We start from the raw sequence: 14469 nt of genomic DNA, 5'->3' as shown, positions 1-14469 counted from the left end.
CAGTTTTTATGCAGCTGACTGAGAAACAGAGTCTTTCTTCCAAGCATCCAACAGGAAAAAAATCCTCAAAGTGAAACCATTACAGAAAAAAAGGAAGCTGTAAATTTCTTTGGTGTTTGGCAGGTAATAAGTATTCAGTCACAGTTGCAGAGGCACATTTATCCTGCTTTGGCCAAGTTTACAGCATCATTCATACCATGCAATAGCTGGGAAACTGTCATCAACTGCAATACAAGGTCCGAAGAATTTGCAATTGTACTGTAGAAATTTGGAGAGGACGATGAGAACTACGTATTAGGGGTCTCTTCAATGTTATAAGGCAAAGACTTGCCTAAAGAAAGTAGCAACAAGTTATTACAAAGTATTCGATATAAATAAAGCCCTTTTACCGCACAGAGTAGTCTCTTAATGAGTTAAATGGAAAAGGTGGGGGTCATCTCCTGTATCATCCAAGAAAAGGGTAGTGGGTACAAGCTGCTACCAAGACTGGGATTTTCAAAGGAAAAGCAACACATGCTATTCCACAATGTTCCACAAACAGCTAAGTAGGCAGAACAGCTAACTAGTCACCTCTGTAATTAGACTCAGATAGCACTCATGTCTAGCACGGATGGGAATCGCAAATTAGATATGTATCTCCGCGTACATCTTCCTACCAAAGCTGGGCTTCCCAGTCCCATGCAGACAGCCAGCAAGCAAATTGCAGGTGCTGATGGGTGCAAAAGCTAGGATCTGGATAGCTTCACGGGTTTGAGCCCAGCTTGCTATAAGTGAATTCTCTCATACAAGGTGTAAGAAGGCCCACGCAGAAATGATGAAGTCACTCAAGAAGACATGATGCTACAAACAGCAAAAGAGCAGAGCCACTTTAAACCCTCACAGGAGCAGAGAATGTGTGGCCATACGGCACACTGTCCCATGGCGAATGCCACATGCTGCCAAGGTGGAAGCAAAGTCCTGATGGCCTCTCTGCAGAAGTGAGATGCAGGCTTCTTGCCTGCCAAAGACTCAGAAAGAAATGGGGAACTATCCTCTATCATAATCAAAATCTGAGAATAGCAGCTGCTCTTTGCTCACAGCCCATTGAGAAGCGGGAAAAGAAGAGGCTTTGATTACAAAAATAAAAGAAAGAAGTTTTCTAAAGGAGGCTAGTTTCTTCCCTCCTCTGCCCTTACATTTTCTTTGAAACGATCAAAGAAGCAATGAACCGCGCTTTGCATATAGAGATGGGTATTTCCTGTCTTTCGGCCTGAGGTACAGCACGGGTCTTGTCAGAGACTGCATACAGCTCAGCTTGGCACAGTGAAGCCTACAGCCACCTTCCCTAGCCACATCTGCTGATACGTCTCTACTTCTGTAGTAAGATACGCATAAGATACCTTTGGCATGTTAATTTAATGACTGCTCCCCAATAAGATTTGCATCCCTTTAAAATTTCCTGCCCTATGTGGGATTTGCGCCCTAAGGGAGCAGTGATTTGTGAAAAGATCAGCCTGATTGCCAGCACAGGTCTCTTCTGCACCTCCACGCTCGCTGGCATCGGGGCAAGCTCTTCAGAGGTGAAAGCACTGCGCAAAACAAAGAGCTATTTCAGACGCAGCCGGAAAACAGTTTCTCCTCCAGTAACCACTAATTAAATGGGGTGGAGGGGGCACCAAGCTTCTTATAGCTCAGCGAGCACAAATGAACCTAGCACAACCCAAGAGCAGCTGTGCAACGAGAGGAGCGAGGGTAAGCAGGCAGGGGAGCATGTTTCACTCACAAAAAGAGGTATAATGATCTGTCCTTTTGATGTAGGACCAAAACCTATGCTCCTGACCATTTAAGCCAGGGAGTGGGGTCTACCAAGGTGCAGTTGTGGATAATCAGGGATTTGGCTGCATAAGTGCTAAAATATTTGGCACAAGGACCAAGGGCACGATGAGGAAATCCTACTAGCCAGTTCTGCTTGTTTGCAGTTTTTTCCCACCTGGAGCTTTTGGGTTGATTTAATAGAACTGTCCTTTGGCTTCCTAACGCAGATGGCCAAGTTCTCCCACACCATACAGAGAAGAGCTAAACACCGCACTAAGCAGCGAAGAGGCAGCAGCAAACTACTATCTCCTGACATTTCTGGTAGGCTTCGCTACATCCAGGAGACGAGAACAATCTAAGCGATTGCTAATAAGGCACCAATTCCTCCATCTCCTCCCTTCCACACAGAGGGGACGTCACTACTATCTGAAAGCGAGCCAGAACCCTGTGTAACAGCAGATGATAACCATCAAGGTGGAGTCTTGCCTGACTTGCTTCAGTCTCATTGCAAAAACACAGCAATCTCACCACATTCACCAAGCATTTGAATATTTGCATTTTAACTTTTATAGCCTAAAATGTGCTCTACCTTCCAGACTTTCCAGACTTCTCTGGACTCAAGTCTGGATAACACTAACCCTCACACTTGCCAAGTCCTGGCAGTGCTGCTATGAGGAGGGGAGGAAGGCTGGAGCCTGCATCCCATAGACTGGCCAACTCAGCTATCTAACAGTCTACATTGCACCTGACTTGAGTCCCAACCCCTTTAGGCCACAGAGCTGGCCAAGTCTGCCCTTACAAGCAGCTAGGCAGCCCAGGCAATAAAAAACTTCTTACACTGACATTTCCTATAGTATACTAACTCTAATTCTATGAATTAATGACAAGGCTGGACATAGCCAGCGTAATCCCTCTCACGAGCACCAAACAGACTTTTTGCAAAAGCAAATCATTTGAAAGTACGTGCGGAGGTCTTGCAGTGCACGAAGGTGGCTGCACAAACGGGGATGTTCACACATGCAGTGAAGAAGCAAAAGCAAAACTCTCTGACTTTCATGCCATTGCTCATAGCAGTCTGGTAATGCCTCATGCTCATTCTCTCACCGGGGGCTTTCTGCTTGCTGTTGCTGTCACACCAGGGCTGAACTCTGATGCCAAGCACACAGCCCAGGCAGCTGACCAAAGAGTGAGAGTTCAGACAAATGTCAGGCGGCGGGGGAGTGTGAAAGCTGTCACCCAGCATAGCATACTTCAAAGATGTTTTCATCGAAAACACAAAGAGGGCATTGCTAGGGAAATGACAATTAGGGTGGCTTATCATCAGCTAGATACAGAACCATTCCTGTGTCTTTTAGTTTCTGAATTAGAGCTTGCAGGCATCACTGGGTTATTCTGACCTGAGGAGCTAGTCTGTGTGGGAAGTGCATGCGTGAGTAGGGCGCAGAGGCTGACCATGCTTGCTCCTGACTCCCAGAGTAAAGTGATAAAAGGTTTCATCATCTTCAAGCCTGACCACAAGTAACCCCAGCAGTGATCTGCCAGCTCCTTTATTAGCTTCAAAACCCACAGGCAAACCCCAGACAGCTAGCAGCAGCACCGGAGGGCATCCGTGGATATCTGGCTGCGGCCCTCACCTCCTCCACATTCCCTGAGCAATGGTTTTGGGGGCCGGAGAACTTTCTGTAGCATCAAAGCCAAAATCAAATACCCCAACAAAACCCAAACTCCCAGCAGCTGTGTGAGTGGGCCTGTCTCACACAATGCCACCGTCCATTTTGGCTAGCTCAGGAGCACACACAAGCCTCCTGCACCCTGGTTTCTGGGCATCTAGGAGCCACATTCGAAAACACGGGCGTCCACAAGCACTCCTGGGGCTGCCCTGCAAAGCCTCATCTTCATTTCTTTGGCTTCCTGCCTTCCACTGCCAGGTCACAGAAACCACAGCAGCTTCTCCTCCCTGTACTTTCTGTAAGAATGGTAAAGAGAAGACACCTCTCTATACTTCAAGGTTTCAAGGAGAGGGTTTTGTTTGTCTGTTTGTTTAAAAAAAACCTCCCGGTTCTCCAGTCACTGCTGAGGCCTGAGGCAGACGTTTTCCAGGGGACAATGTGCGGCCCTCAGAAATAAGAGACCAGGGCACATGTCCCAGTAGACCAACGTAATACACACACAAACACACACGTATATATAAAATGTTACGTACATATATACAGCCTGTAACATGTCTGCCATGGACTACACCATCCAATTAATCACTTTATTACTTCAAAGCTATTCCCTTTCAGGTCCTGGGAACTGGCCATCTCTGACAGAGTGGCATTAAAAGTAGACTCACAGCACATGGAGGTGCCCTGGGCACCAAGCAGATGCTGCAGTGAGGGATAGCACCATGCCAGCCACCACAGCCAGGCCCTTCAACTTTGGTACTCGGTCACCGCAGGTGGAAATTGTCATCTCAGGTGTCACAGCTATATACACAATGGTTTGCACTTTTTTTTTTTTTTTTGAGACACAGACATTTGAAAAATTGTGAAGGTGCAATAAATTGTGCAATGATAAAAGTTATATTGGACTTTAATAGAATACCTTTTTCTCTTTTACCAGCTGGCCAGAGATGAACAGAGGATTTGCTGCCTCTGGAGAGAGCAGGTGCCATCTTCAGTGCGTAGAGAGCAGCTGGAGGATATTCTGCCTTTGTCTTCTGGAGGGACAATGGGCTGCAGCATTCCCAGCTCTAGAGGAAGGACAGAAGAACCCAAATACAACACTGCTGCAGGCTTTTATTTTTTTATTTTTTATTTATTTATTTCTAAAGCTTCATATCTCTGCCTGTTTTCAGAATATATGAACTCACTTGCCACAATTAAACACCTCCCTCTCCTCGAGTCCAGATACATCACCTGGCCAGCCACAATACTGATGTTTAAAATACACTTCTCTCAAGGACCTCTGAGCTCTTTCTGTCACTGGCAGAGACCAGCGCTTGGCAGACCTCCTTGACAGTTAAAGTACAATCCAGGAAAGTGGGTCTGACCTGCGTGCGCAGATTCTCTCCGCTGCCTCCGGCACACGCTGGTGCAGGTTCTCACTAAGGCCTGCCAAAAAGTCCCCTGGAGACACTATGCTCCCCTCCACACCCTGCACCTACCTCCTATCCCTAAAGCTCAATGCCAGGGTGCTGGCAGACCTGGCATGCAGGAGCTCTTGCAGGGTGCCCCACAGCCTCCCAGGTCCCACAGCTACGCCAATCAGAAGCGGAAAATACCAAAAAATACCCCAAAATAGAGAAGGATTCTCTAAAAAGGGGTGAAGATGAGAGAGAGAGACAGAGAGACTGAGAGAGAGAGCACGTGCACTAGGAAAGCACTTTGAAATAGTTTCCTAGTTTTCATATTTAAAGACACTCCCCAGTTTAAGACAGTACTGCTGGCGACGGTTTGTCTACATGATCATTACAGGAAAGAGTCAAGGCAACTGTACTGAAGGTAGGTAAGAAATCCAGAGCATCCTCTCAACTATGATTTTTTGATTAATTCACAATAGTTTTTTTTTTTTTTTTTTTTTTTTTGACAGGAAGCCCAAGGGTTATTTGTTTCTAGGGATTTATTACATTTTCTTCTCCCTTACAAACCCATAAAACCCTCACAATCTACTATAGTTTCCCCCAAAACATTTCCCTATTTATTGTTTTTTTTTATTTATTTTTTGGTACAAGCAGGTGAAAGAGGAATTACTTGGCTTTCAGCCAGAGCTCCCTGAGCAGGATGCTACAGAACTCTCACTGCTGTGCTTGGCCCATGTCTTGAGCCTTCCAGCCACACAAAGGCACAGTATATCGGTCAGCACACGCAGAAGGGAGAAATCATAACAGCATGTATTTGCAAACCGTGGACCAGCCCCCATGGTGCTAGCGACACAAGTGATATGAGCCACACACACACGGTGCTTGCCTCCCCACGGGTGGCCATGCAGGAGTTCAGCTTGTTGGCAGAACCATCAGACCCACTGGCCCACAGCAATGGAGAACAGCCCGTCCACTCCTCCAGTAGGAAAGGCAAGATATAACTGGGGCAAGGAGACAAAGGATGACAACAGCTAACATGGCTGGAGGAGACGAGGTGAGTACTGACCCTGCAGTCCCATTCCTGCAAGGTGAGCTCTTTCTAGAAGTCCTATGATATCCCAAATCCAGCCCAATGACTATCTTAGTTCACAGTGAGGAAGCACATGTAACACAGTAATTTCAATAAATAAGAAGCAAGCAGAGGGCAATGAAAAAAAATGAAAAAAAAACAAGTAAGTCAACCAGCCTACAGGCTTTAGAGAAGACAATTCATGCATGACAGGCTCTTGGGTGTGCAGAGGCACAAACATCAAATGCGGAAGAGAAAGATGTGTGCCCTAGACAACGCATGAGTGTTTTGAACAGTGGACCACATCCTTTCCTAGCCCTGGGACTCCTCTTCTGTAGATGAGCCCTGAAGGAGCACAGCCCTTTCAGCAGCCCTGGGGGCAAGCTTGGTAGCCAGAGCTGGTACCTCTCTGAGTTATTCTGATCAGTGCTGATTCCAGCCCCAGCATGGGCCAGTCATCTGCTCTCAGGCTATTTTCTGGCATGTTACCAACTACAGCAAAAATGACCTCCTTTTTATCCGGGTCCGAACTGCAGAGTCAGTCCTCGCAGCACTGGTCCCTCAAAGCAGTCTGGCCTGTTACTGAAACAGAGCCTTGGTTTCAAGAAAATCCAGTGCCTTTCTCTAAAAGAAGCAATTTTCTGGTAGAAAAACTGCAGGTGGGGAACCACAGAGAACACTGCACCCTGGACAGAAATCCGGGTGTTGAAATAGCTGTGGCTTCCTTTGTTCCTCCAGCTGACATTGCTGATCAAGAGCAGCTGACACTGTTAAATGATTTCCAGCAGATTTTACTTAAAAACAGTACAACAGCAACAAACACTAGACTGAGGTAACTTAGGAAGATCAATTCACCAGAAAACCATAATAAAAAAGAAAAGGGAAGGAAGACTAAAATATTTCAAGATTCGTTTTAAGACGACAGCAAAGAAAAAGTCTGCACAAGTAATCTCCTATCGCTTCTAAAATTTTTAGATCTGAGAAGAAACATTGTGAAAATCCTCAATCTCTGGCTAAATAGTAAATAACACATCAGTCAATGTAGAGAGAAAATACTGACTTTTTCTCCTTCCTTCCCAGTGCTGGCAACAAAAACTAGCGGTGTGGACATGAAGGACGTAAGCACAGGGCTATCGGCACGAACAAGAGGAACAGAAAGCAAGTAAGCAGCTAGGAAAGAGAAACTGTGTGACGGACATATGGCAGTGGTGGGGGTGTGAAGGAGGGAGCGAACGGTAACTTCTGTGTAAATTTAGTTCCTGGTATGTTAGACTTGTAACATTAGAGAAATTAGGAATTCCCCATGACTAATATGTCTGAAAAGTGGGCATGAGTAGTTTGATATGTTGTATTGCATATAAATTTGCTTTATTTTCTTAAACTCCTGATTCCAAGATGTTCTGCAGGAGCCAGGAGGTCCAGTAAATATTCTCCAGATGCAACTTCCTTTAAATTAGGTTTCTTTTGCAATACAGTGATTAATCTCTGTGCTTAGGCTGCCATTTTGAGTTCCTGAAGAAGTTATATTCCTACACTTCTCTCTGTTTGGGTCTTTCAGAAACATCTGCTTCAGTCACTGGTAGCACATGCTTTTCCCTTTGGCTCACATTCATCTCTGCCAGCCAGTATTAGCAATTTTTGTGAGCCTCCGGGCTCAGGAAGGCGGGGGTACAGGTGCAGATGGAGAAAAAGTGCCAGTATATGAACTGATCACCTCTCTTGGCACTGTGAGAAAGGAGGTCTTGCACTGAAATCAATCTCTTCCAGTACAGGCTGTCTCCTCACACAGGTTTTTCTAGTTGTTATCAGACTAGCAGGAACAAAAAATCCAGCACGTCCTGCCTCAGCCTTTGCTGCAGCTGCAATGTCATCTACCCAGGACAGCAAAGATCTGAACAGCATCTGGGTCCAGGTAAGGCCATCTTTGCCGGGTGAAAGAGAAGAACCTCTTTGCCATCATTCTCCTGTTCCTTCTCCAGTTATTCTGCAGATTTTCTGAACCAGTGCAGAGCCGCACACAGTACTGGGAGTGCTGCTGCACTCAGCATTTCACAGAACAAGGCTGCCTGCTTTGCTCTCTGTTCCTGTCCTAGTCAGTCACTCACAACTTCATAACTGCACCTGGATCCAAATTAGCTGCAAAGGAGAGTTGGGCCTGGTATTACACACCAGGTAGCTTTCACGTGGTAGGCAGTGTGTCCCCATAGCTGCTGAAGCTTAGAGCAGCCTTGGCACTGGGAACAGAAGGGGCCACCTTCAAACCAGGGCTGTGCCCACAGGGCACGTCTTGCAGAGCTGGGACACTGCTCTGGGTGGGCAACATGGCCAACACTTACAGCTGCCAAATGCTCAAGACTGATGGGAAACTCTAAAAGGTTCAATTTATGCTTTTACATGACAGGGCTGCACAGAAAATTTCAAACCACTAGAGGGAAACCTGGCCTCTGTCTAGAGCAAAATCTCTAGCACACCTGGAAGTGGAAAGGCAAAGAAGCATGTTCAGTTGCAGGTGAGACACCCAAATCGCTAAAGCACAAGACCGCAATGGTGTTTTGTGGCAACACACTTCAAAGAATAAACCACACACAGGGTACAATGCCGCTTCACTGATGAGCGTGCCTAGAGTGACTTTTGTAGGGTTAACGCCTGAAATTCTGAAAACTGAATTTCGTGCCTGATATTGCCTGATCCTTCTCATAATCTATAGGTCCAAAACAAATTTTAAAGTTTTCTTTCCTCCCTTCCCAAGTGAGTAGGGAGAACACTGCTAGTAACGTGCCTGAGCACAAGCCAGGGTGCTGCAGCCGCAAAGCAGCAGGGCCAGCAGCTGCCTGGCTGCCACGGGTTGGGGGTACACTGCTGCCCCTGGACCTTGCTTTGGGCTGCAGCAGAAGCAGCTATCAGGCAGGCAGGGAAAGAGACAACAGCAGATAGGCCGCGTTTCGCTGCGCTGCCAAGAGAAGAGCTAGTTTACCTACAGCAGCCCAGCTGGGCTCGACACCAGGGCGCGCTCCCAGCTCTCAGCCCATCCGGTGCCACTGCACGCCTTTCTCAATGGTTGTAAAGGGAGGTTTCAGTATTGTATCCTGTATTAGCCTGTAGCCTAACATGGCACAGTTCTCATCTGAAAGCATTCACATGAATTATTTAAAGTGTCTTTTGCATTTTCACTATCCAGGATTATACAGCTCTCAGCTTTGTAAACCAGTGACCCCTGCTGACAGCAGCCCTGTGCCAGCATCAGCCCTCATCAAAAGCTTCAAACACCGAGCGTAACCTTTCATTTCCCAAACACCAATCCTAACTCTAGCTGTAACCCTGGCTCTTCCCCACCAGCAGTGAGTATCATCCAGAAATTGACACCTGGATTAAAGAAAACAAATTGTAACTTCTTGTTTTTATCAGAGCTGTCTTCTATTAAAGTGCAATAGAAGACAGAATATAAGCTCCTTTTTTTTCTGAAAATCTGAACCCAACTGCAAAACTGGTATTTCTGTATGACTGATTTCATACAGAATTTCCGCATCTGACTGAATCAGAGTTTTTGACCTGTGACCATACTGCTCCCATCTACCAGCTGGAATAACATAAGATTCAGTAAGCAATATGTCATCCCTTGCCTTCCATATCCTATCTCCCCGAGTCAGTCAGAATCCATCAAAGACAGAAGTATGTTTTCTTCTGAAATCCAACTCCTACACCCATAAGGCTGCTCTGTGCACCTGTAGAAGCTCTATGCTTCAGAGGAGCTCCATGCTCCTACGCTCACTCTAAAGGGGTCATATCTTTACAAATACTGTCAAAGATACTACATGTACACATATAAGAACATATGATATTTGTACATATGTGTGTACACAGGCACTATACACACTGGCAAAAAGTTGCACTGAAAATAAACACAAACCATGGACTCATGCTGACATTAGCCTTGGCATTGAGTCTCCAACTCATGCAAAATCAGTAATGAGCCAGTTCACAGCTCCTAACCCTGATCGAGTAACTATCTGTTCCACAACTGCAGCACAGAAACCTGACACCTGAACAAAGACAAATGCCTTGTTTCAGGCTAAGATCACTCCGCTCTTCCTCAGCAGGAACTACAACGAGGCCTCAGGGTGGACTATTATGAAGCATATCACGAATGCTATGAAATTTACTGCCAGGAATAGTATAGAACCTGGCAGATTTGCCCAATGTTGAGCTTGGCTTTTGTGCCAAGCTGTAGTAATATATTCCTGCTATCATAATACTCCTACATTCCTGCTATTTTAAAATAGATGTGAGAAGAACATGGAGAAGTCTGGCTAAAGGCAATTTCACAGTAGGAGCCGTCATTTACTAGAAGTCACCATCACTGGCCGTTCCTCACTCTAGTGACATTCAAGCAAAAAAGTGTCAGCTCCTCTCTACCAGCATCGGCATCCAGCACCTTCATTAAGCAATTTCATCCCCCTCACGCATAGTTCCCAAGGCTTCATCACCATCCAGTGATGCTTGGGGGTACTGTGGCTCTGTGTGGCACTGCTCTGCCCCTCAACTCCACCCAAAACGGCCCCAGTCAGACCTCCTGCTGGAAAATGACCCTGGGAAGTGGAAGGTGGGTTCATTCCCCAGTTCCTTGAGCACTTGGCAATGCACTGTACTGCAGAGGCAGCTCTTTTAAGAAACTATTGCCAGTTTCCTGATCCTCACTGAAAATGGGAGCAATAGAGTAAGTATCCATTTGCCTATGAAAACTTGTGCCTATAACACTTCCTCATATGGGCTAGATCTGACAGTGAAGTGTATGTAGATGCAATTCAGGTATTAAGGAAACACTAGATAAGTGGCAACAGTTAAGAAATAACCAAAAATAAATTAATCATGGTCGTGATTAATTTTCTTACAATTCAAGCACAACTATGGGGTGAGTTCTGATCACTGAATTTACCACAAGCTGTTCTTCTAAGCAGTAGAAATTAGACATTTCTTATCCTGTTAAGCAGATACCTTATTTGTATTTGTTTACTAGATTACTATCCATGATAGGAAAAAAAAAAATCTGTGGATGCACAAGAGAAGAGTGACTTAGTCAACAACTAGTACTAAGCCCCATGGTTGCTATCTGTTTAACAGTAGTAGCATGGTATTCTTGCCCAATTCTTTTACAGCATTATTTTGGCTGTAGAACAATAGGCATTTAGACATCATTTAGTCAAATGATACAAAATTATATACAAATGTTCTTTTGCCAGAAAAAGCACCATGCAGTGGATATTACCTTTTGTTTTTTTTTTAATCAGACAGAATCAGCAGAGAATGTCAGACCCAGTGCTCTGTTGGTTGCCAACTCTTAAAAATTGTAATATAACTTAAAATACAAGCTCCTTTATCTTCATTTCAAGCCAGTGCACCAGAAGGGACTGCTTCACTGAAGTTTACTCTTATCTACAGATGACAGATTGTAAAAAAGCATCTGAAGAAAATGACCTTAATTCTTACCACATCCTTTTCCCTTTTCTCCCCATTTTTAAAGATCTCTGCTGTTGGGTTTCTTTTAGTATGATGGTCTACAGAACTGCTGACTTCCAGTCAGCTGTAGCCACTGCTAAGAGGAAGGAGTACATTTGTGCTAGATTAGGTTTAAAGTTTAATACACAGTTTAAAGCAGTCTAGTGATTATATCAACTTGTACTGGCCACTGTCAATTTGCAGTAAAGTAAGGAAAACTAACAGAGAGGTAAGAGTTCATGCCACTCTGCATTATACTGATTCACACTAATTGCCTACTCAGGGTCACCTCTGTACCCCTCAGTGCTAATACACAAGCAGCTGCTATATTATTCAAGGAAATCTTTACAATTCAGCCCAATCTGGTGCATGTGAGGGCACAGACATGCATAAAAGTCAGGAATAGACATTAAGAAGTCATGTAAAGAAAGGCCAGTTCAAATATTTCCATGTTATTCGTAGCAGAAGTTTGTCTAACCTGCTTTTAATAATACCCTGCAGTGCAGGGGTTAATTACTCTCTGTATTAGAAAGGTTTATTCTAATTTCTAACCACAGTATCTCTAGTTGCAGTGTAAGTCCATTATTTCTCTCCCCCCTCCCCACAGTGGATATAGCAAACTATTTATTCTCTTCCCACTTATAGCTGCTGCTTATATATTTGAAAATCTGTTATACACCATCCACACTTCAACTTCTGTACTCTAAATAAACTCACCGACTTCTGCCTTTCTCTATAAAGCCCTTGCTACATTTGCTCCTGTCTTCCATTTTCCAGGCTCTCTCTTAGGTTGGGGTGTTTTTTTTTTTTTTCATAGAGATGATTGAATACAGTCTCAAGGCTGATTACAGATCTCTAATGCCTTAAATATTTATATATCTCACAATCATGTTGGCTTTTTTCTAAAACAGTATAACATTAAGTCACTTTCCATTTGAAATCTACCGCAAGCCTCAGATGCCTTTTTTCAGGTCTGCTGCCTGTCAAGTTCACTCACGTCTTATATACGTGTAAAACTTTGCACGTGTTCTTGCACCTTATTGCCGCCTTTCTTTTCCAAGACATATCTTCAACTTGTCAACACCATTTCAAATTCTACCTATGGCTTCCATTGTCTTGCAGGTTCTCTTATTCCCACAACAACTAAACATGTTGTAAATAGACGTAAATCTTAGGATAGGAGGCTGCAAACAGAGAACATAATTTTCATAACACCCGAAAACACCCGAAGTATAGGGAAATATTGTTAGAAAACAGTTCATTCAGTCATCAGCTACATCCATTTGTTTTGCAGCACAATGAATTACTGTATTCCTTACTACTAGACAACCAACTGTGTTGGTTGAACCTACACAGAAGTGTAAAAATACTACTGTAACTATTACAGTTACCATTTTAGGCACCAATTTTTGGACCATGTAAATTGTCAGAAATCTTTGAAAGACAGCAAAAAGGTAAAGTCCCTTCACATGGGTTGCCAGATTTGAACACATAGAATCATAGAATTGGTAAGGCTGGAAGGGACCTCAGGAGATCATCTAGTCCATCTAGAGGCCCGTATGGGGATTGAACCCACGATTTTGGCATTATTAGCACCACACTCTAACCAACTGAGCTAAACCTAACAATCTAGACATTTCATCAGAGAAGCACAAAAAACACTGTACTACGAGGAGCTGTGCATTAGGTGAGCACAACATAACTGCCGACACATTTCAGAATATCAAAGCTGTGAGGTCATCCAGTTTGTTTTTAAATTAACCTCCATTTAGAATTTTTTTGTTAAACAATTCAGAAGGCTGTAAGCCATCTACGGGCTCACTGTAACACCACTAACCAGATGCCCTGAGGCCTGGAAGATGCTGCCATTTCACCCCATGCCTGACAGGACTAAATCTGCTAAAACCACTCAGAAATAAGAAATGTGCCAGTCAGAAGCTGCCAGACGAGTGAAAGTGCTTGTCTGTTTAATTTTCTATTTAATTAGCGACTGGATAACAAGTCACCTTAGCCCAAACCACAAAGGCCGGAGACACAACAGGCTGACCACCAACGGGAATTAGAGAAATAGCTATGAATCTGGCCAGTTGCTGGTCTATATCTAGGTGCCCCAGGAAACTCAAATTGTAGATTTAGACTTGGAGAAATCATTTGCTCAGGAACATCTCCATCTGGCCTAGAAAATCTAAGCTCAACATCACAACGAAAGTGCTGGTCAGTGGGGTTTTGGCTGGGTGACTTCTAATGAGTAGACTGATGGCATAGGTGTGCATAGGTGTGTCAAGAAACACTCTAAAAATCTACAGCCCCTTTTTGCTAAGACCAGAGATTTTACTCATGGTGCATGGAAACAAAGTAGTTCCTGGGGTCAGTGAGGAGGCCCAAGGGAGCCCAAGACTTCTGAAGACTCAGGGCAATGATATAAGTAAATTCCTACTTGATGACCTATATTCATAAGTTTCTTGGCCACCTCAGTAAAGCCACTATAAAACAGCACTTAGCAATCATCCTTCCCACCTGAGATAGGAAGAAAGTGATTATTTGGAGCAGCCTATCATGATAGCATGGTAGGTTTTAAGCAGAGGATAGCATTTGCATTCAGTTCACATGCCTTTCCTACCACAAACAGCCAGGTCAGCCCTTGACAGACAAGACAGGCCCTTAGGATAAGCCTGGTTTGTAGCTTTTGGTCCTACAAACCTAGCTGTCACCATAAATAAGGGCCTTTATCAGACTCCTCAGAGGCCCTCATCCCCAGGAGTGCAGCATAACAAGACCTTACCAATGCCAAGAGTTGTTCCCAGGAGCAGCCAGTCTCGTGTTCAGATTCCTGCACTGAACACAGACCAGTGCTCCTGCAGCTGGACATAAAGCAATAAAAATATATTTCAGAGTACTAAACATCCTGGCTGGTGCACACACACAGAGACATACACACACACACACACACACAGACATGCACACAAACACACCAAGCTACCCACACCAGCAAGCAGGCTGGACCACCCTGGGCTGTAGATAACTGCTGTGTCTTTCAGAGACTGCCTGT

The 14469-nt window shown here is 44.5% G+C and overlaps 1 long non-coding RNA gene across 1 annotated transcript in view; it reads right to left on the bottom strand.

Moving 5' to 3' along the window:
* Window positions 1-4391: 4391 nt before the first annotated feature.
* Window positions 4392-14469, bottom strand: part of LOC134144358 (uncharacterized) — a 48892-nt gene continuing 38814 nt past the window's right edge. Inside the window, exon 3 of the long non-coding RNA XR_009959336.1 lies at window positions 4392-4528. This is a non-coding gene — a long non-coding RNA (uncharacterized LOC134144358). The remainder of the gene's footprint in view (window positions 4529-14469) is intronic.

Source organism: Rhea pennata, chromosome 9 (assembly GCF_028389875.1).
Source record: "Rhea pennata isolate bPtePen1 chromosome 9, bPtePen1.pri, whole genome shotgun sequence".
Classification (NCBI taxonomy): Eukaryota; Metazoa; Chordata; class Aves; order Rheiformes; family Rheidae; genus Rhea; species Rhea pennata.
The sequence above is the reverse complement of the archived record's forward strand: the minus strand, read 5'-3'. Positions and strand labels throughout refer to the sequence as shown.